This window comes from Chelonia mydas, chromosome 3 (assembly GCF_015237465.2).
Source record: "Chelonia mydas isolate rCheMyd1 chromosome 3, rCheMyd1.pri.v2, whole genome shotgun sequence".
NCBI lineage: Eukaryota > Metazoa > Chordata > Testudines > Cheloniidae > Chelonia > Chelonia mydas.
In genome coordinates, this window is record NC_057851.1 from 39,136,815 (window position 1) to 39,157,077 (window position 20,263).

At 41.8% G+C, this 20,263-nt stretch overlaps 1 protein-coding gene across 1 annotated transcript in view; it reads left to right on the forward strand.

The window, feature by feature from the left end:
• Positions 1 to 20,263, forward strand: part of MYOM2 (myomesin 2) — a 167,696-nt gene that overhangs the window by 27,897 nt on the left and 119,536 nt on the right. The gene's annotated exons all lie outside the window — the stretch shown is intronic.

Genomic DNA, 20,263 nt, shown 5'->3' on the forward strand with positions numbered 1-20,263 from the left:
CTAAAATACATTAATTAACTGTATCTAAAGTTACAGTTAAGTTTGCCTGAGTGTATTCTGATATTTAATATGTCAGATTCCTGATAGTTGGCAAATCTAAGGGAGGCATAGGGCCTGATTCTCCACTTACACCAGTTTATTGCCACTCCTTTGACTTCTGTGGAGTTACTGCAGATTGGCACAAGTGTGAGCACAATCAAGCCCATAGTTCAAATTTACTACTTTGTCTCCAGCTGCTGTTTTTCTTGTGAATAAGTTGGAGTCCAGTTCTTTTGAAGTTAAAACACAGCCAGACTGAAAGAGATCTAGGGGGCCAAACTCATAGGCAAGATGTGATGGATTCAAAGATGGTGTAAATTAAACTCTTCCCAAGCTACCCTAATGGGCAGACTATACCAGTTTAGACTCCCTTATGTTTACCTAATTAGGGCCAAATTCTGCTGTCAGTTGCACCAGTGTAAATATGGAATAACTCAACTGTCCTCACACACACCTTGCCACTGTGCAGTTTGCCCTTTCCCTTACTCTTACACCTCATCACTGAATTTGGCCCACGGTTTGCAAGTGTGGTTCATCTGCTGTAACTTACTGAGAAGCCAGAAGAGAAGAATGCAGCAAGAAAAGCACTTAACTGAATAGGGTAAGAATATATAAGTTCAGTGGACACTTTCCCTTCCTCCCCCCAGTTTAAATGTACACACTTTCCAGTTTCCACTCTCACATCCGGTGTGGGTTTAAGTAAGTCTGTTGGAGCCTAATTAAGTATCAGGGAATATAGTGCTGACATCAAGCCTTATCCTAGGAGATGTATGCATGCAAATTACATTGAGTTTAGTGGAAATTGTGTTCACCCATCTCCCTGTATGATTAGGCCCATAGGGTCAAATTTCAGCTGTGTTTACAGTCAATTAATGATGACTGGCTCCAAACGTAGTTTGTATCCACAGACAATATGCTTAATTCTCATATGAGAAAAGTAAAAGCACTGACGCTACCCGTTATAGCACATAGGCCATATAGCTTAGGGTTTCAAAGTCATCCTGATTTGGGGGTATGTTCTCTGTGGTATCAAGCACAGTACACTTTTTCAGTCCCCCTCAAATGTTTGCTCTCTGTGCTTTCACAGCTTGATGTGACCTTGAGTATCTCAAAGGTTTCCTTGTAAACATATATAGGTGCCTATGTAATACCGACAGACCCCGGTCATTGATGAGCGGGATCAAACCTGGGACCTCTGAAGCTTAATACATGATCCTCTACTGGATGAGCTAAAAGCCATATGGCCCTTAGTGAAGACTGTAGAGCAGACTCATTAATCTCTAAAGTGGTCTCAGTGCCACTGATGGGACAGAACACCACACGCAGGAGGTGTGTGGGTTACACCTATAGTGTGTGCTTTGTAGTCACTTCAAGAGAGAGAAACTTTGCTGAGAACCCAAATAAGAGGAATGTCAATCAGTTTCTTGGCTACAAGTGAAGTAAATTATTACTTATTTCTGACAGCTCCAATGCTCCTCTGGGCACATAGCAAGCATATAAGAAGGCACAATCTTTTCCCCAAGGAGTTTATAATCTAAGGGTATGTCTATGCTGTGAAGTTGTCGACAAAACTTTTGTCTTTCACAGGTACTTTAAAAAGCCCCCCGTGGCAGTGTGAACGTGGCTTTGTCGGCAGGAGCGCTCTCCAGCCGACAAAGCTAATGCTACTCGTGGGGCTAGAAGTATTTTGTCAGCAAAAGTGACAACAAAGTACCGACAAAGAGTGTTTACACACGCTGACTTTTAGTGACAAGGCTGTGTTGACACAGCTTTGTCGCTAAAAGCTGCATAGTGTAGACAGGCCCTAAGGAGAGACAAACAAAAAGCCCAGTGGATGGGGAGAAAGGGAACAACACATTATTATTCTCGATTATTTATTTTGTAGTGTGGTAAGGTCTACAAGGATCCCATTGTGCTAGGTGCTCTATAAGCACAGAAGTAAAAGGTGGTCCCTACCCCCAACCAGTTTACAGCTGAGTTAAACTGTTGTGTTTACAAATGCATATTATAAATAGAACATGACAATTATATCCATATTAGTCAGTAAGCGTGACACTGTCAGTTTGCAGGTTTTTTTATTGGAATCATAGAACTGGAAGGGACCTCGAGAAGTCATTTAATCCAGTCCCCAGCGCCCGTGGCAGGACTAATTATCTAGACCATTCCTGACAGGTATTTGTCTAACCTGCTCTTAAAAGTCTCCAATAATGGAGATTCCACAACCTCTCTAGGCAATTTATTCCAGTGCTTAACCACCCTGACAGGAACTTTTTCTAATGTCTAATCATGATAGAATAAAAGGTTTGTACAGTCTAGCACATTGTGGATAGCCACCAGAAACAGTTATTAATATTCTTAGCTTTTCAGGGGAGGGTGAAGTAGGTGTGGCTCATCAGTGACACCTGCTTGTCAATTTGGAGTGGGATTACAATTTATGGAAGATGCTGAGTTTTAAATTCATCAAGGTGGTTGTGGTGACAAAAAGGCCATGGAAAGGAGGAGGAAAATATATACGTATACTGGTCTTACATCCACCTTCTCCCCACGCAAAACTTTGCCCTTTGAGTGTGCTAACAGTTTACAATTCTGAATGTAGTCCCCCAATCGTCTGGCATACCCAGAGGTATTTTTAAAATGATGTTTGTCTTTTCCTTTGCAGGTTAGATTGTATTTCTGTTTCTGCACAATTCTTCCAGTAGGTCACTAGGAAGGTGAAGGGACTCTGCTGACTCAGTAACATCCTTCAATTACCATGAGAATCCAGTAACTTTCCTTTTCTGCCAGGGACTTCTTCTTCCCCTCGCCTGTTTTTTTGTTCTACAGAAAAGAAAGAAAAGGAATACATGCTAACCTACAAACAACAACAACAAAACTTACTTTCTAGGTGAGATGAAGAAGAGTATTGGTTTATCTTTTCCTCCAGCATAAGGGTATGCTAAATAAAAATAGGGGCTGTTTAGTGTGCTTGCTTGAAAAAAGCATGAAAGGAAATCAAATTGATCGTAGTGCAGACTCAGGGTGGTATCAACTAATGTCTTTTTTGATGATGCCATTTAGTGAACCTATGCTTTTATTCATTAAAAAATGTGGTCACCGAGGGCTTTGCAGGGAGGGGCAAGATAACTACAGGATGCTGCAGAGATTATGCAGGAAGCTACTGAGCAGGGAAGGAAGGAAGAACACATGCTCTCATAGTGTTAGATTCTTTCCCACACACTTTAGAAAGCATTATCTCACTGTTCAAGCGCTTAGTCAGTAGCAGCAGATTATCTGTCTGCTCCGGATTTGATTCCCTTTAGCTTTGCAGCCATTTGCACATGTGAAAAGTAAGTGCAAAATGAGCAAGTGGAAAATTCTGTTCTGGTAGCGTTTTACACCCAGTCCGTACAGGTCACAGGTCAATGACTATTCCAGGTACAGAGGTGGATCAGATATCCCACCCAACCCTGATAGAGGAAGAAGGGGAAGTGTTTGCTTAGAATTAGAGACACCTCCTGAACTTCAGGAGGGTTGTCTCAGATATGACATTGAATTTCACAGCTGCCTCCTATCTTTGTCATGGACCACACCAAGACTCTAGGTCCAAACAAATCCAAACATTGTTTATGGGAGGTAGTGAAGGAATGGAGAAGGGTGACAGAGAGAGATCCACATTTTTCAGCTTGAGGACATCTACAATTACAATGCATGTTTTATCATACAGGTCCATTGAAGTCAGTGGAGCTATGCCAATTTATACCAGCTGAGGGTCAGGAGGTTTTGTTTTGTGTTTATTGTATAAATCATGGTGGCAATTATGCTAGGTCAATAGATAGTACATGAAATACACATTGTAGGTGAGACCCCTATAAAATATCATTTAAAATCCTAAAATTCTGAGAACCCTGCAGAGTCATTTCACCATGGAAGTGGAGTGGTGCTTTATACAAATCCAGACAATCTAATTCAAAACAAAAATTTCACATCTTCCTGTGAATTGGTCATGCAGTTCTCAGATGCTCTTGTCTATTTTTTAACTAAATGGTGAGGTCTGAGTCAGCATTTAACTTCAATATCTGTTGCTCAGCTTAATAATCCATTCCAGACGTGCTGTACTTGAATTCCTGCCTCACCTCCATGTCTCCTTCCAAAGCAGTTAAAGTTGTTAGGGTTGTCCTGACTCTCCATGCCAAGGTGCCACTGGGAAAAGACCTTCTCAATTTAAGTACCCCCTACCTGAGGAGATTTGCTTGAGTTCATCTGTTGCTGCCTTCACAGCTCTTTCTATACAGCTCAGTACATCTTTGACTAGTTATGCCCACTCTTTGTTGTTTTTCTTTGAAAACTTGCCCCAGCCTCTCAGGCCTTAGTGCTAGTTTACCTTGCATAGAGAGATATACAGAGATCCAGACACACACAGAGCACTTATTTCACACATCTTGGCTGACACCAATGGAGGAGAAAGAGTAATAGGGATAAAAAGGGGAAGGGAAGAATTGAGAAGAAGGAATATGGAAAGTGAGCATCACTGAAGGGAAATCTTTGCAAACTGTTTTCCTTGTATGCTGCAGCTATTTCAATTTTTGTTGCTCCCACACATACATATACAAGATCTAAAATCTGAAGGTAAATAATGGAAATTATTGAGCAAATGAAGCACAGATAGTTTTCAATATTTTCCTATATGAAATATTTTAAAAGGGAAAGGTTGGTCTTGTGGCTAAAGCAATGTGGGTTCTATTCCTGGTTCTACGACAGACTTCCTGTGTGATCAGGGACAGGTCATTTAACTTCTCTGCGCCTCAATTCCTCTGCAGAATTAGGATGATAATACTTCTCTGTTTCACAGAGGTGTTATTCATGAATTTGTCCTCTGATTGGTAAAATACTTTGGGCTCTTTGGATGGAAAATACCATATAAAAGTAATGTACTCAATATCTCACACAAAATGGTACTCAAATAGCAATTTACATTGGGATAGACAGTCATGAGCAATTTCAATTTGTAAAAAACAACTCTCCCGCCTCCCCAGAAAAAAAGCACTCCACTGTTACATTGGTAAGAATCTATACCATGTCAACAGCAGCTTTCCTTATCACAGATCTGAAAGAAGGCCATATTATTTGCTTTATTGGCATTACCCATGTTGGAGGCTGGCAAATCTGGGGGTTCTCCTGTCATCATTTGCCCCTCAGACCTGAGATCTGAAGAGGCAGAGGGTTCTCTGTGCCTCCATACTGACTCCCAGCTTCCACTAGTCCCCTCCAGCTTCTTGACAATGCAATTTCTGTGGAGAGGGAACCAGGTAATGCTAACACACACATAAAACCTGGAAATAACCCAGGGGTTTCTGGGTGCATAGTGCATGTCCATGGCTTTTGTCTCCTCTAGCCATTCAGCTTGTACTCACCGAGGGGCTTAGAAGGGTTTGGGGGAAAAGCCGAAGAATGAAGCTCAGTTGGTACTCTCTCTCTCTTTTTCCTTGGGCTGGGTTATACTGGATACTTTTGGAGAAGAAGAGATGGCATATAATTTTTAGTGTGAATCTTAATTTTCTGTTAAATACCTACCTTTAACAGTCCTTTTGCAACACCTAGTTTGCAACACAGCTGTAGAGGTACCTATACTTCCATACAACTCACACAGCCAAATGTATTAAACAAACTATATGCCTACGAAGGGTTCTTTAAAGACCACAAATAGTCAGGACCTCAGTTGTATCCCTTCTAAAAAATTCTGATAGCCTTATAACTTTGATATGTGTTATTTTACCATCCTATGGAATTTACTAGAGTTAAAAGCCTGATATATAACTCTACAGGATGGTTTAACAAACAAGCCAGCCAGCCAACCCTCTAGTCTTTCCTACGTTCTATGGGGCAGATTGTCAGCTGGTTAATCAGAGTAGCTCCACTGAAGTCAGTGGATTCAGCCCTCTAAATTGTTTAGCATGTTTCCCATACAAAGCTGTTGAAAAAGCACAGAACCATATTCTGTAGGACTTCTCATAAAGATAATCTGAACACTGTTGTCTCTAGCAGCCCCTCTCACCATGCTGAACCCAGAAGAAAGGCGGTCATCTCATGAATCCCCACCATTGCTGTCTCATTGAAAGACTGACCCAGCTAAGCTTTTGATACCTGATGCAATCTTAGCACAAAGTGGAGTGGGGGCTTGACTCAAAGTTGCTATAAATTCATGAGATTACAACTTTTAAAGGATGGGTTTCCTTCTCCTAAATTTAAATCTTATTTCTTAAGGTGTCACTAATATAATAATGTTACTTCTTGCAATTAGCTTTTATTTAAGTCCATTAAAGGCAGTTTTGATGCCAAGGTCCAGATTCTCAGCTGGCGTAAATTGAAAATTTATACCAGCTGAAGATCTGCCACCCTCCACCCCCCAAACTTTAAATGTTCACTATCAACAGTTGCTTCCATGTGGAACAGGAGTTGACATTGTAAAGAAAGCCAAAATTTACGACTTAATTTTCTACCAACCCTTCTTTCTGTGTAATTCACAACCACAAGTTGTCTGAAAAAAATATAGTATAAAGTGGGGGAGGAGGGCAGAAAAAAATCACATTGATTTCGTTTATTATGCCCCATTTTCCAGTTATTTCTCCTGAATCAGATGGATTATGCAAAAACTGGAGCAACACATATCCATGCTAAGGCATATTCTTTCAGAAGTTATGCAGCAAACAAGTGATTTTTCTGCTGGGATAGACTATAAGAGATACAGAAAAGAACTTATTGATCCAGGGATGTGATTGTAAACAGTATTTACCATAGACTCATTAAGCTTTCCACTGACCTAATTCTATTCTCATTTATACATATGTAACTATACAAAATCAGGTAACTGAGGACAGCACTTAATGCAGCATCTTCAGTTTTGCATCTGTAAATAGAAAAGTCTTCTGGTCCTGATTGTGGTTTTCCTAGTGTATTTTATTGAGGAAACAAAGACCATATTATTTCTCTCTCACACCCTGTCTGCTATGTATTTGTCTTCCTTGCTGGCTCCTTTTTGATCTAGGAAAATTGAAGGAGTTCTCCTTATCAGGTTCAAAGTACAAAGGTTGGTCTACAGAGCAGTGATTTATGTCGACATTGACACATATCAAACAGAAATAAGGGGTCCCTGCTCCTCTGGGTTTCTTTCTGCCATTTGAAAAGGACACTATGTAGTTTTAAATAAAATAATATATTCCCTGCTTTACATGGATGATAGTTGTGAGGCAAACCTGTAGCCAGACCAGGGCTGGTCAAACAGGTGCCATAACTCCCAACCTCCAACAGAGCCTGCAGTGACTCAGCCCTCAGGCATGCTGCGGCAGCCTATTCCTGAGCGGGGCCCCGGTCAGATGACCTCCAGATACAGGCAAGTTAGTCTGTGTAACAGCACTACCTGGCCAGGACCCTCCTGCTGCCTTTCAAGGTAACAGACTCCCTAGGCCAGTGGTTTTCAACCAGGGTCACATCAACTCATCTAGATATTTGTCTAGTTTTACAACAGGCTACATAAAAAGCACTAGCGAAGTCAATACAACCTAAAATGTCATACAGACAATGACTTGTTTATATTGCTCTATATACTACACACTGAAATGTAAGTACAATATTTATATCCCCATTGATTTATTTTATAATTATATGGGAAAAATGGGAAAGTAAGCAATTTTTCAGTAAGTGTGTGCTGTGACACTTTTGTATTTTTTTGTCTGTTTTGTAATCAAGTAGTTTTTAAGTGAGGTTTAACGTGGGGTACGCAAGACAAATCAGACTCCTGAAAGGGCTACAGTAGTCTGGAAAGGTTGAGAGCCACTGTCCTAGGCTTCCAACCTGCCTTTGATCTGGTTCCCATTCTTGCTCCAGCCTTGTTCCAGCCCACTTCAGCCTTGTCCATCCCCTACTCTGAGCTTGCTCCAACCCTACATCTGCTCCTACCCTCAGACTGACTTCAACCTGGCTTTGACCTATGACCTGCAGCTGGACTTTGACTATGATACTAATTTGACTTGCCTACAGACTCTGACCTCAGTTCTGACTCACAGCTGTCCCTGGACTCCGGTTTCAGCATTGCTGTTGGCCCGGTCCTGATTCTATGTCCAGCTTCGACCACTGCTTCAACCACCAGGCCTGACAGCCTGACCCAGAGCCTGACAATCGTACTCAATTATTCAAGAGCTATCTTCTCTATTGCCTATATAGATTTGGGATAACTAATCTTTCTCTTCCTTTATCCTATTCAGTATCATTTTCATGGGCGTAGCACCAGTGACTATGGTACTCATGAATGTTATGCTTCCAAAAGTCCTGAGATTTTTGGAGACATTCTCAAGATCTTGAGAAATCACACACAAGCTTGATTCTCCAGCCCCAAATCTGAGGTTAGGCAGGTGTGATACCCAGTCATTTTCTATAGACCCTTTGAATTTCCCCTCACTTTCAAATTGTTCACATCAACTCTTATTATTTATAAAGCACACGCTTAATAAAGATGAGTGTCACCTAAACCAGCATTTTTTCAAGAAGAAATCTATTACCAATGTTCAATATTGCAAAAAGCACACTAACAAGGAAGCTCCTCTCACTCTTCAGTGGATTCATGCTGCAAAATATGATGTGCCAAATTCTACTGGTCCACCCACATACACTCCCAATCTCCCAGGAAACAAAACCTGCATCTATGCTCGGATTTTTGTTGCTAAAATGTCTCTGTATTACTGCCAGTGGTTCACCGACACCAGTTGTGGCAACACTGGCTAGATAGGGCTGCAGACCACTGCTGGCATTTTAAGCAGTGTGTTCTCTAACAAGGCTCAGAAAAGGTCCACAAGGCAACTGCAAAATGTAGGTTGCTGCCGGTCCCTTCTCTACACTAGCCCTGATGGAGCAGGAGGGACAGTAGCAAAAATTTCCCGATACACAGAAACCCATCTGGGTCTGGGCAGATGGTCCCATCACTGCTAAGAGAACTAGAACTCCTGTCCTGTCTTTTTTTTTTTTCAAAATGCAAATGAATTATGAAAGCAAACAACATGGGTATTGCCATACTGATACCCTGTGGGCTGTAAAACTCAATCAACCAAGCAAGCAAGAACAAAGCATTTTTTATGAAAAGGCAGCAGAGATGTGCATAAACCTATCAGCCTATAAATGAGACAACCAAAAAAATTAAGTGATGCTGCCAGTGCAGAAGTGGATTTGAGCACTACGAGGGGATAACCAGATCTCCTGTTGCATTAATAGAACCTAACATCCAAGGGCCGGCAACTCTGTTTAGAGGGGACTGTTCCCATTCACAATGTTAAGTTTCCTTCTTCAGTACTGCTATCTGCTACATCGACGGGCTAATTCTTACAAAGTAAATAAAGCAGAGAAATGAAATGACTTGGCAGACTAGATAAACGCCTTAGGGTCATTGTGTGTTGTATTTCAAAGCTGCATTCAGAAGTCATGTCTGAAAACTGAAACAGCTTGGAGGTCATGTGTTGGTTAGCTATCCCTGGCACTGTTCCCTTAAAATGTTTTGTTACATCAAAACAAGGCAAAACATTTTTCTTCTGTGGTTTCAGATCCAGAAACAACAATAACTGAAATGCATTATGTACAAATCCTTCGGAAATGTTTTTTCTAAAGTTTTGGAGGATTTTTTTGTAACATTTTCTTTTATCATTGATGTTTGGCTGAAGCGGATTCAAATAGTTCTAGGCAGAGCTGGAAAGTCTTAGGCCCTATCTACATTTAACAAGTTCTGCCAGCATAGCTATGTCAGTTAGGAGTGTGAAAAGACTCACTCCCTTAACCAACAGAGCTATGCCCATGAAAGCCCTGGCGTGGATGCAATTATTCTGGCCAAAGAGTCCTTTTGCCAATAGAGCTTATTTTGTTCAGGGAACCCCATGGGATTCTGGTAAAAGAACTCGTTGGTGTAAGCTGAATCTCTACAAGAACGGTTTGCTGGTATAGTTATACCAGTATAGCTATGCTGGCAAACCATTTCCAACATAGACAAGGCCTTAGTCTCTTTTCCAAAGCCACTAAAGTCAACAGAAAGACTCCCACTAACTGCAACAGGCAGGCCTTGGATCAGGACCTTAGAGAGTCACTTGATGGGGAATCACAAAGGTCCTGATCCTGCATTCCTTATGTACCAAACATCCCTTGAAGAGAACAGGAGTTTGGAGTGTTTATGGATTGTAAGCTTGGCCCCAGGGTGTTGAGTTAAGATAAGCTCCTACAGGACCAGTTAAGATGGGCCATTGGAGCTAGCTCCCAGTCATACCTGCCCAGTACCTCAGTGTGAACAGCCCAACATTCAGACTAGGTGCTGAAGCTTAATTTAGTGCTAGCAAAAAGTATCTGAGTGACAGCCCTGAAGGGTGCTGTCTTTTAGTTGTCCCTAAAATAACACAAGCAGCACCAATATGGGCTGCACCTCACTATGCCACCAAGCTGCTTTATCCTTGATCTTCTAGATGGCCCTCCTCAAGGAGTGAGAGGGTAGTTCATTTGCCAGGTCCATTCAGCCCATGGCCACTCCAAGAATGGTGCTAACGGGTTGAGATTGTGGAGGTGGCTGGTTGTGTCCATCAAAACTTTTGAGCTACATTTGTTTGGCCTTTCTCTAACTGAATATGTAGAGCCTGAGTCTCTCTCTGGGTATGTCTTCACTGCACAGTTAACCCAGGCTCCTACCTAGGTTTTAGCCCAACCTCTCTCCCCCACCATCCACACAGAAAAAGCTCTGAGACAGGTTTGGAGTTACTTTAAGCCTAGGCTATCTTACCTGGCTGTGGATATAGATTCCAGTTTAACTCAGACTGGAACCTACCCACTTTGCACTGAGGATGCAGACAAAATCACTTGAGTGTTGACAGTCCGCCAGTGCCTTTCCCACAATCCCCGCAAAGGACAGCCACATTCTCCCACAACTGACGCAACTAACTGGGAAAGAAATCTAGAACAACTCAGCACAGACCACCATGGGCTATGCCCCCAGACACACACGGGCAAGTGCAGAAACAGTGAGGGCACAGTAACGGGTAGGGCTTTGCTGTGGGGATGCTCAGATCCAAGTGCCAATCATCTGGGTTAAATGTGTAGTGAAGACACACCCTCACTTAACAAGTGTAAACCCAGAGTAACTCCAGTGAAGTCTGGGGTCAAATTGGAGTAAAAGTAGAGGAAGTGAAAGAAGGCTCAGGCCCATACGTAACTTTGTTACACCAAATTAGTACTGTTGTTTCCCCATAGACTGCAGAGGAGTTACACAGGTTTTAGGCTGGATTAACAGGGTGGGGAATCAGGCCCCTAGGTGGTTACTTAATAAATACATAAATTCGCTCCCTTCGCTACTGTACTGTTTGCTTGTTTTATTCTCATGCCCCCTCTTCCACTGTGTCTTTCTCAGAGGCATTTCTCTTGCTATGGTAGTGTTGCGGTAAATGATAACACTAATCTCTCAGCAGAGATTCTGTACACCAAATGCTTTCTCCTGGCTGACAACTTGCTTGTGAGAGATTTTGCGCTGCAGACCTTGAAAAAAGAGGAAAACAGAAGCGATAAGTGCTCCTTTTCCTCCTTTGTGTGTGTGAAAATGTGTGTGGAATTCCATCTATTCAGCTTGACAAAAGGCTCTTTCTCTTTGGTAGTCCTTGAAGCTGAATTTCCTCACTGTGCCCAATGTTTTTCTCTCTGGATGCCATTCAAGGAACAAATTGGGATAACCAAGTGTCCTCTGCTGTGACCTCAAAGAAGTCATTGCAGCTTACATAAAGTACATTAACTCTTTAAACCCATGTTTGATTCATCAGGTGATAATGATTCCTTTTACCACATTTAGGCTCCCTCTGCCCAGGTCGAATAGATCTAACCATTGGGAACATCCTTACAGTTATTGTTTGTACAGCGCCATACATGTGCATTATCTTTTTTACAAATAGATAAAAATATCCTTTGACTGATATAGGCTCTGATCCTGTAAACACACCTGCTTAACTTTATGTGCATAAACAGTCCCATTGGGTGAAATCTTGGCCTAAGGGAAGTCAATAGCAAAACTCTCTGTACTCCAGTGGGGCCAGGATTTCACCAGATGAGTTCAGTGGGATTACTTTCATGTGTAAAGCTAAGTATGGTATAAGTATTTGCAGGCTTGGCACCATATTGGCTAACCGTTATTACCTTAGGCTCAGACAGAAAGAAATATCACAGGGAGACTAGCTAGTTCAAATGACTGGTAATATTTTAAAGACTCTTCTCTTCTGGAGTACTCATTTGGTTCATTAACAGATTAGGTGTGAGTGAATCAGTTTTGTGTCTTTTGCTTGTTTCCTTAGCCCACATCCAATCCCCTATTACCTGCACATACTAACAGACTGTGACTCTACAGAAACAAGGTGGAGATAATGTTTTGTAGGCTGGATGGAAAAAGTGGAAGAACTAGGGGATGCCCTGAATAAGTGAATATGACCAACCTTTGTGACACAGATTTCCAACATAGGGGTCTTGTTACATTCAAGCCTACTATTGGATTTGCAGGTAGTTGCAGCTGTAGCTCATTTTTACCATCTGTGCCTAATGAGACAGGTGTGACCATTTTTGTAGATACACAGATCATGCTTTTTCCACATCAAGATCAAACTACTGTATTCGTTTTTCACAAGGCTTCATCTTGAGACCACCTGGGAGCTGAAGCTGATGCAGAATGCAGCTGCCTGCTTGTTCAGTGGAGTTTCACCCTGAGAGCATGTAGCACTAGTGCTCTGTGATCTGCATGGGCTGCCTCTGGGCGTCCCAGTGGAGTTCCAGGTATCTGCTGTTGATGTTACAGCAATTGTGATCAGCAGTCACACTGAGGATGCCCCCTCCCCGGTTTAAATAGGAGGGAGCTGCCAGTAGAGCATTTCCATGAAGATTCCTCAGGTTTGGCGTTTTCTTTCCCTGCTGGAGAAGAAGGTGGTGGTGGTGGTGGTGCCTTCCTTCTTATACATTTGAGCTCAGTAACTAGGGCACTCAGCTGGGATGTAAGAGACCTGGGTGCATGTCCCTGCCCCAGTGACTAATTATTGATACACAGTGGAACAGCTTCAACAGGTGAGATTGAGAAAACATCACCTCAGAATATCCTGTTGCCTCTTGGCTAGGGCTGTCTCCAGCAATGAGGGAGGCCCAAATTCAAATCCTTTCTCCACATCAGGCGGAACTGAACCCAGACTCCCACATCCCAAGTGAGTGCCCTAATGACTAAGATAACCTTAAAAGTGATGTGGCAGCTCTTCCTTCTCTCTGAATGGTGCCTCAGTTGCCCCCCTCCCCTCCCAAATGGTTTTGGCTGAAACCATTCAGTGACTGTGTCAAATGAATAGTAAATTTGCTGAAAAAATTATTTTTTGGTGAAGTGAAACTATTAGCCAAAATATGTGCTCAGCTCTACTCCTGAGTGTTTGTGAGCGGGGGGAAAAGAACTGCCTGTAAAGAATCTTTATTTCCCAGAGCCACAAATAAGTGTATACCTCTGGGTGAGAGCTGAAGCCACTGTCTTTATTTTTAGAAAAGTAGCCTTTGACACATTGATCTCAGCCCTTGTTGTTACTATTGACACCTGGCAGAAGGGTTGCAGATTCACAGATCAACTTGTGCTCCCCCTTATGCAAAATTGTTCCTGGGTTGTTTCAGACAGGAATTCTGATCTTTCCAATACACTGGCGATAGGTAGAGGATGCACAGGAGTTAGTGTTCTGAACACCATTAAATACAGAACCACCTGAAAATAATTGTCCTTTCAGTCCCTGATGACCAAATACAAGTGCAGCTGTAATAATGCAAAAGGAGAAGCTGGCCATTGACCCTGACGTTTTCAGTTTTGCTGAGGTGGTCAGTAACAGGAGTTTAATTTTCAGCCATAGGCATAATGGCTAGCCTGTGATATATGCACATCTGTTGTCCTCTCCAAACTCTTACATTTCTGCATGCAAACAGGCACCTGTATTTTCAAACTCAGTAGCAGGATGCATGAATAAACAGTTAGCTGCTCAGTTCATTTATGGCTAGGGGTACCTAGAGGCTGCTTTGAGAGTGCCAGTGTGAGAGCTTGACATCACACTCATTCGGGCCTAGAAGCTATGCTGCTTTGGATTCTTAGAGGATTAAATTGGATTAAATTCCCACATACTGCTTTGGATGCTTAGGGGTACTGTCGATTAATCAACTAAAAATATCTTTCCTTGAAGAATCACAAGCCCTTAAAGAAAACAATAACCAAAAGGCCATTGTGTGGGGAAAATAATTGGTCAAGTCATTGAGGTAAGTTGTTGAGGAGGCCTGACAAGAGAAGTTATATGAAGTACGCTGTGGGCGGGGATAAAAAGGAACAGTTCTATGCCAGGTGTGAGAAAGTGATCTGAGGAAAGCCAAGCAGTCAGGTGACGACGGAAAAATCTGCTGGAAAGCCTTCCAGAGGTAAAGGAAATCAGCTGAAAAGGAACTGAATTGAAAATGGAAGAGTGGGTAGATGAAAACGCTGGCAGATGAAGTGTAGGAGGCAGTGAAGAAAAGCTACGCAAATACAGGAAGATGGTGTAATGGGTCTCTCTCTGCCCACAGTTGCTGGATTGCAGAGTGGATCTTGCTTGAAAGAACAGGATATAAAAAAGAACATATCTGAGGGGGCGGGGGAGGCTGCCTGGTGACAGCTCTGGAGAGACAAGTCTTGGCTATGTGAGGGCTCTGTCTGCAATAAAGAACTACTGGATTTTAAGCCAATGTAGTCTCTCCTCATTCATTCACATACACCAATAGCGAATCCCTAAGAAGCCAAATGAAGAAAAAAACAGTTTTCTGTGAAACATGCCATCTAAATAGTGGAAGAATAGAAAAGAAAAAGAGGTGATAACATAAAAATAATATTCAGCCCATTTATAGTGCTTTTCATCCATAGATCTCCAAGCACTTTGCAAAGGAGGGTTATCCCTGTTCTACATATAGGGAGATAAATGACTTAAATAAGATCACATAGCAAATGTGGCTGCAAGACAACCAAGGTTTCCTAACTCCCAGTTTGATGTCCTAGCCCTGAGTTCACGCTATGCTTCTGTGGTCAAACATACTCTGTCTATTGTGCAGAATAGATTATAAAATTAATTTAATTAATATAGGTAAAAAATATGAACCTGATCCTCTCATTTATGGCCCATTCCTGCTGCTATTGGAGTCAATAGAAAAATTCCCATTGACTTCGGTGGGGCAAGATCAGGTGCATACATTGATGTAAATCAGGAGTAATTCCACTCAAATAAATGTATTTATTTGTATTGTTAATTCCAAGTGTTCAAAATATATGTGTAAGGCCCTCAGAATCATGAGCCTTTAGTGTTCCCATTTTCAGGCTGCTCTTTGCAATGACCAGGTCTAGAAACTCTTTTTTTTTTAAATGAAAACTGAGATTTTCATATAATCCCATGACTCCAGCACCTGGGGTTTTCAGTAAAGCACCAAACTGTGAAAGACTTATGATAAAATCGTGAGATTGGCAACACTGATTTACACTGGGGTAAAACTGCTGTGAGAGGAGAATCAGGGCCATGTGAGTGCTGAAGAAAGTCTATTTCAATAACAGTTAAATGTGAGGCTGGCTATGCTTCTATTTTTAGCACACTAGTGCACTCAGAACTAGAGTGGATATGTCTACCTGATCTGGAAATTATACCTCCATCTCCAGAGTGGACATACCCTCAGAGAGAAGATGTCCAATCTAAGCTAGAAGGCAGGTATTTGTGTTTTCTCTTATCGTACCTTGACTAGGAGAAGGTTGAGGTTAGATCATGTGCTAGCTAAACCTGTCCTGAAGTGGGCTGCTTTGCTTAGTTAAGACAAGGCCCTAGACCTTAGGGAACGATTAACAAAGGAAAACAATGAAAGAGGCAATCAGGCAGAAAAAATCAAAAAGCTGACTAGATAACGAACATCTACACAATTAATAAGGAAAACCAGTAGATTAACTACTTCAGGCTGCCTTAATTGTCTTCCAAGCCTAGGTTTGGCTGGGGTTCCTCTTGCAGCAAGCTTCAGCCACAGGCTGTGAGGGGAAAGGAGATAGGCATGTATTGTAGAAGGCTTCTGGCCATTCTTCCTGACCTGCAATCTAGATTCCACGTAGACAAAACAAATAGAGGTACTTGTAGTGCCATGACCCACAGGCTTCAAACCCAGGTATATAGGAGCAGCCATGCTCCAACCCTCCACTTGGCAGCCTCCTGTTTACTGCTTACCTAGTACTGATGAAGTCCAGCATAGGTTGAGGATCCACCCCTAGGGTCCTATTGGCTGAGTTCCAGAGCAGCTGATTGGCCCACTCGCCCTGATGAAACAAGCAGCAAAATCAGGAAGCTGTGTGAACAACTGGGGTCCACCGTGCTTTGACTGGGTGCTTCCTGGTCCCCCTTGACTTCCTGGCATCCCAACCTGGCTTGGCTCCTGGTGTCTGACTTGTGGTTCTGATCTCCAGTTAGTCTCCTGCTTCTGACCCCCTGGTATCCTGACCCATCTGACTCTTGATTCCTGTCTCATGACTATGGACTCTGGCAGTGGCTCTGACCACTAGGTATTGCTGCCCATGACCTGGCCATGATATATAGTCTGCCTTAGCATACCAAGGTCCTGATGCCCTGGATGTAAAAACCAGGATGCAAATAATTCCCACTGACTTCCTTGGCAATTATTGTATCCTGTGGGGATAGACTAGGGCAGCAGATGCCTATGGGCAATACCTAGTGGGGAAGGAGTTTCCCAGTATCATTTCAATGGCAAGTAGATTCAGAGTGTTTAAGGCCTTAATCTTCTTTTTGATAAATTACACAGATTGTGCTCTTTATGTCTCTCACTGTAAGGCATTTTCTCCAGCTCTTGAATAATTTTTGTGACTCTTTTCTGTTCCCTCTCCAATTTTTCAACATCTTTTTGGAAGCGTGGACACCAGAATCGTGTGTGGTATTCCAGTATCAATCTCACCAATGCCACATTCATAAAAATCGTGTCCTTACTCCTACTCGCTATTCCCCTGATTATTCATCCAAGGATCACACTAGCCCTTTTTGCCATAGCATTGTGCTTGGAGCTCATGTTGAGCTGCTTGTCCACTATGTATGTGTAAATCTAGATGGCAGCTGGGAGTGTGCCTCCTAGCCCAGGTAGACAAACACATGCTAGCTCTGATAGGAGTGAGTACACTGCGGCATGAGTGGTGGCTCAGGCTAGCTTCCTGAGCTCAAACCCAGGTGGTTGGGTGGCTTGTACTTTGGCTGCTAGCCTGCGCTGGCACCTGTGCAGCAACATCTATATTGCTTTGTTTAGCTGGATCAGAGCTAGCACATATTGGTCTACCCAAGGCATGATCCCAGCTTCAGTGTAGACCTACTCTATAACTCCTAACTCCTTTCCAGAGCCGCTGCTTTCCAGGATACAGTCCCCCACTCTGGAGGGATGGCATGCGTTCCTTGTTTCTAGATGTATAACTCTGTGTTTGGCTGTATGAAAATGCATTTGGTTTGAATGGGCCCAGCTTACTAAGAGATCCAGGTCCAAATGCCCTGCCCTTATAGTTATTTACCATTCTGCCAATCTTTGTCATCTGCAAAATTTGATCAGCAGTGATTTTAAATTTATTTTGAGATCATTGATGAAAATATTGAGTTGCATCAGGCTTAGTATCAACCTTGTGGAATGCTTTGAGATCTGTCAGTTAGCCTGTTCTTAATCCATTTAATGTGTGCTTTGTTGATATTATATAGTGTGAATATTTTAATCAGAATGTTCCGTGGTACTAAGTCAAATGCCTTACAAAAGTCTATTACATCTACAGTTACTTTTATCAACCAAACTTGGAATCGCATCAAATTAATTCAATCCAATATTTGCTTTTTCTTGATTTTGCCCAGCACGGACAGCTAGCTAGTCTGTCTGTAGGTACCTGGGTCAGCCTGCTTGTCCTTTTTGAATATTGACACATGACACTTTCAATCTTCTGGAATTTCCCTGATATTCTAAGATTTATTAAAACTTATATCAGCGGGCCAGAGATGTCCTCTCCTAACTGTCAGGACTCATGAGTTCAAATGATCTAGGCCTGCTGATTCCTAGTAGATTAAATTTAAATTGTAAATTAAAAATCTGCCTCTCTGAATTGCAGGGTGTGTGTATGAAAAGCATTCAAGATGGAGGATCTTACAGAGTGAGGGGCATACTCATCATGGGGAATTGGCCTTTCTTTGTTTCTGCCCCCCAGTGAAATGTTTGCTCTTTGTGGGAAATCTAACAATTTCTACTCTCCTCTGCTCATTAGACAGCTAGTACGGAGAGAATTAAAACTTTTTTCACTGCATCAAGTATTAAGAAGGGACAGAATCGAACTCTCCAGCTACTCTCAGTTCCTCCCTTCCTCCAGCTCAAAGGAAATGTATTTTTTTTCTACCAAGTATATAAGGGAACAAAGCACCAGAGACGTTCTTACTTTTTGTTTTGTACTTTAAGTTTTTAAAACTCTACTTAGAACATCAGTTCTTATAGCTTTTTTCTTGTCCTGATACTTTGTTTCACTCCTAGAAATGCAATTTCTTCTTGTGGATCTGACACCAGCATCAAATTCTTGCTTTTCAGCACTCTCTGAAATTTTTGATGGTTTGTGGCTCCATCCAGTGGACATGGTGGTTTACTGAAAATAACAAAAATGAAAACCAAAGCATTATTTCATTTATATTTGCTGAGGACTGAGAAATAGAGGGGATGTGCAGGAGCTGAAATGACAACTTCTGCTTAGAATGGCTGACCTGATAACTGAAAATGGGACAGCAATTGCTTTATCCCAGCTATGCACAGGTGTATCTCCGTTGTTACTCCTGGTTCACATTGGTGAAATTGAAAGCAGGAGGAGGCCTGCAGCATTTTGGAAAAAAAAAAAACAAGTCTCCAAACATACCATAAGCCTGTGCATGTTACATTGTTCCTTGTGAATGGATGCATTATTTGGAAATCTGAAATCTACCCACAATGGTAGGTAAATGGTTAATAGATGTACCATCCATAGAAAAGGTACCTGCAAAACAGGAGACTCATGGGGAGACTTTGAATTTAGCCAGATTCCATTTATCAAACTTATTAATGCTGTACTTAGCACCTCCTGGGCCAGATTCAGACTTGGTATAAGCAGGTAGAACTTCAAGAGAACTGGTGGAATTGTAGCTCCTTCTGAACCAAATATTCACAGTCCTGACTTATATGTTGAACAGAATTAGTTATAACCTCTGAATTCTGTTTCCTGAGATTGTAACCATGTTCAGTAAAGGCTTATGGTCTGCTGTACTGCATTTTTTTTTAAATAGAAAAATAAACTTTGATTTAATTGCTAGACACATCACCTTTCAAGTCACATTTCCAGATCTTCTGTTTGACGACTGATCTCTCACACTGGAGCAATTTCAGAGTAACTCCAGGAGAGATGGTGTGGAGGAAGGAAAAGGACAATATGAGCCAATGCTCTAATGGTTCAAAACAGAAATCTTTGGACAGTATAGCTAAACATTTGTAAAAGTAAAGTTGCTCTCAGAAATGCCTTACTAAACTAGTATTTTTCAAGTCAGTACTTCTAATATTATACTAGAGAGATGTAAACTATATAAATATAAGCCATGTGTTAAGCATTTTCTGACATGTATTTATATCCCCATGGCCTAAGATAGAATCACAGAGGGGAAGTAGACTTGTATAAACTTAAAGTATATGTAAATATCTATACTCAACAGGACAAGAAGTTGTTTCACAGTGTGGGCTGTTTTCTTTTAACAGCATACAATATGTATCTAGCAAACGCTACATGAAATTCACAAAGGAAAAGATATTGGAAAACTTGAAGAAAAGGGGTAGAATTTTTTTTAACTTTTTGACTGTTGTGCCATGTCTAGGTGCGTGATCTCTCTTCACTCTCCCTTCCTCCTAGCTTCACTGTGTGTTTCCTTTTCTATTTATAATTTAATTTTGTGCCAAAAATTTGGTAAACTCTTTATAAACAGGTATCAGGAGAAGCTCCCCACCCTGAAGAGCTTACAATATAAACAGAAGGTTTATTGCCTGGATAGAGGGGGAAAGGGAGCAATCGAAAAGCAAGTGATTGTGCAGTGATGTGTATTCTGCCTCTTGTGAATTCTATATAACCACATTAGAGGGGGTGCTCCTCAAATATCAC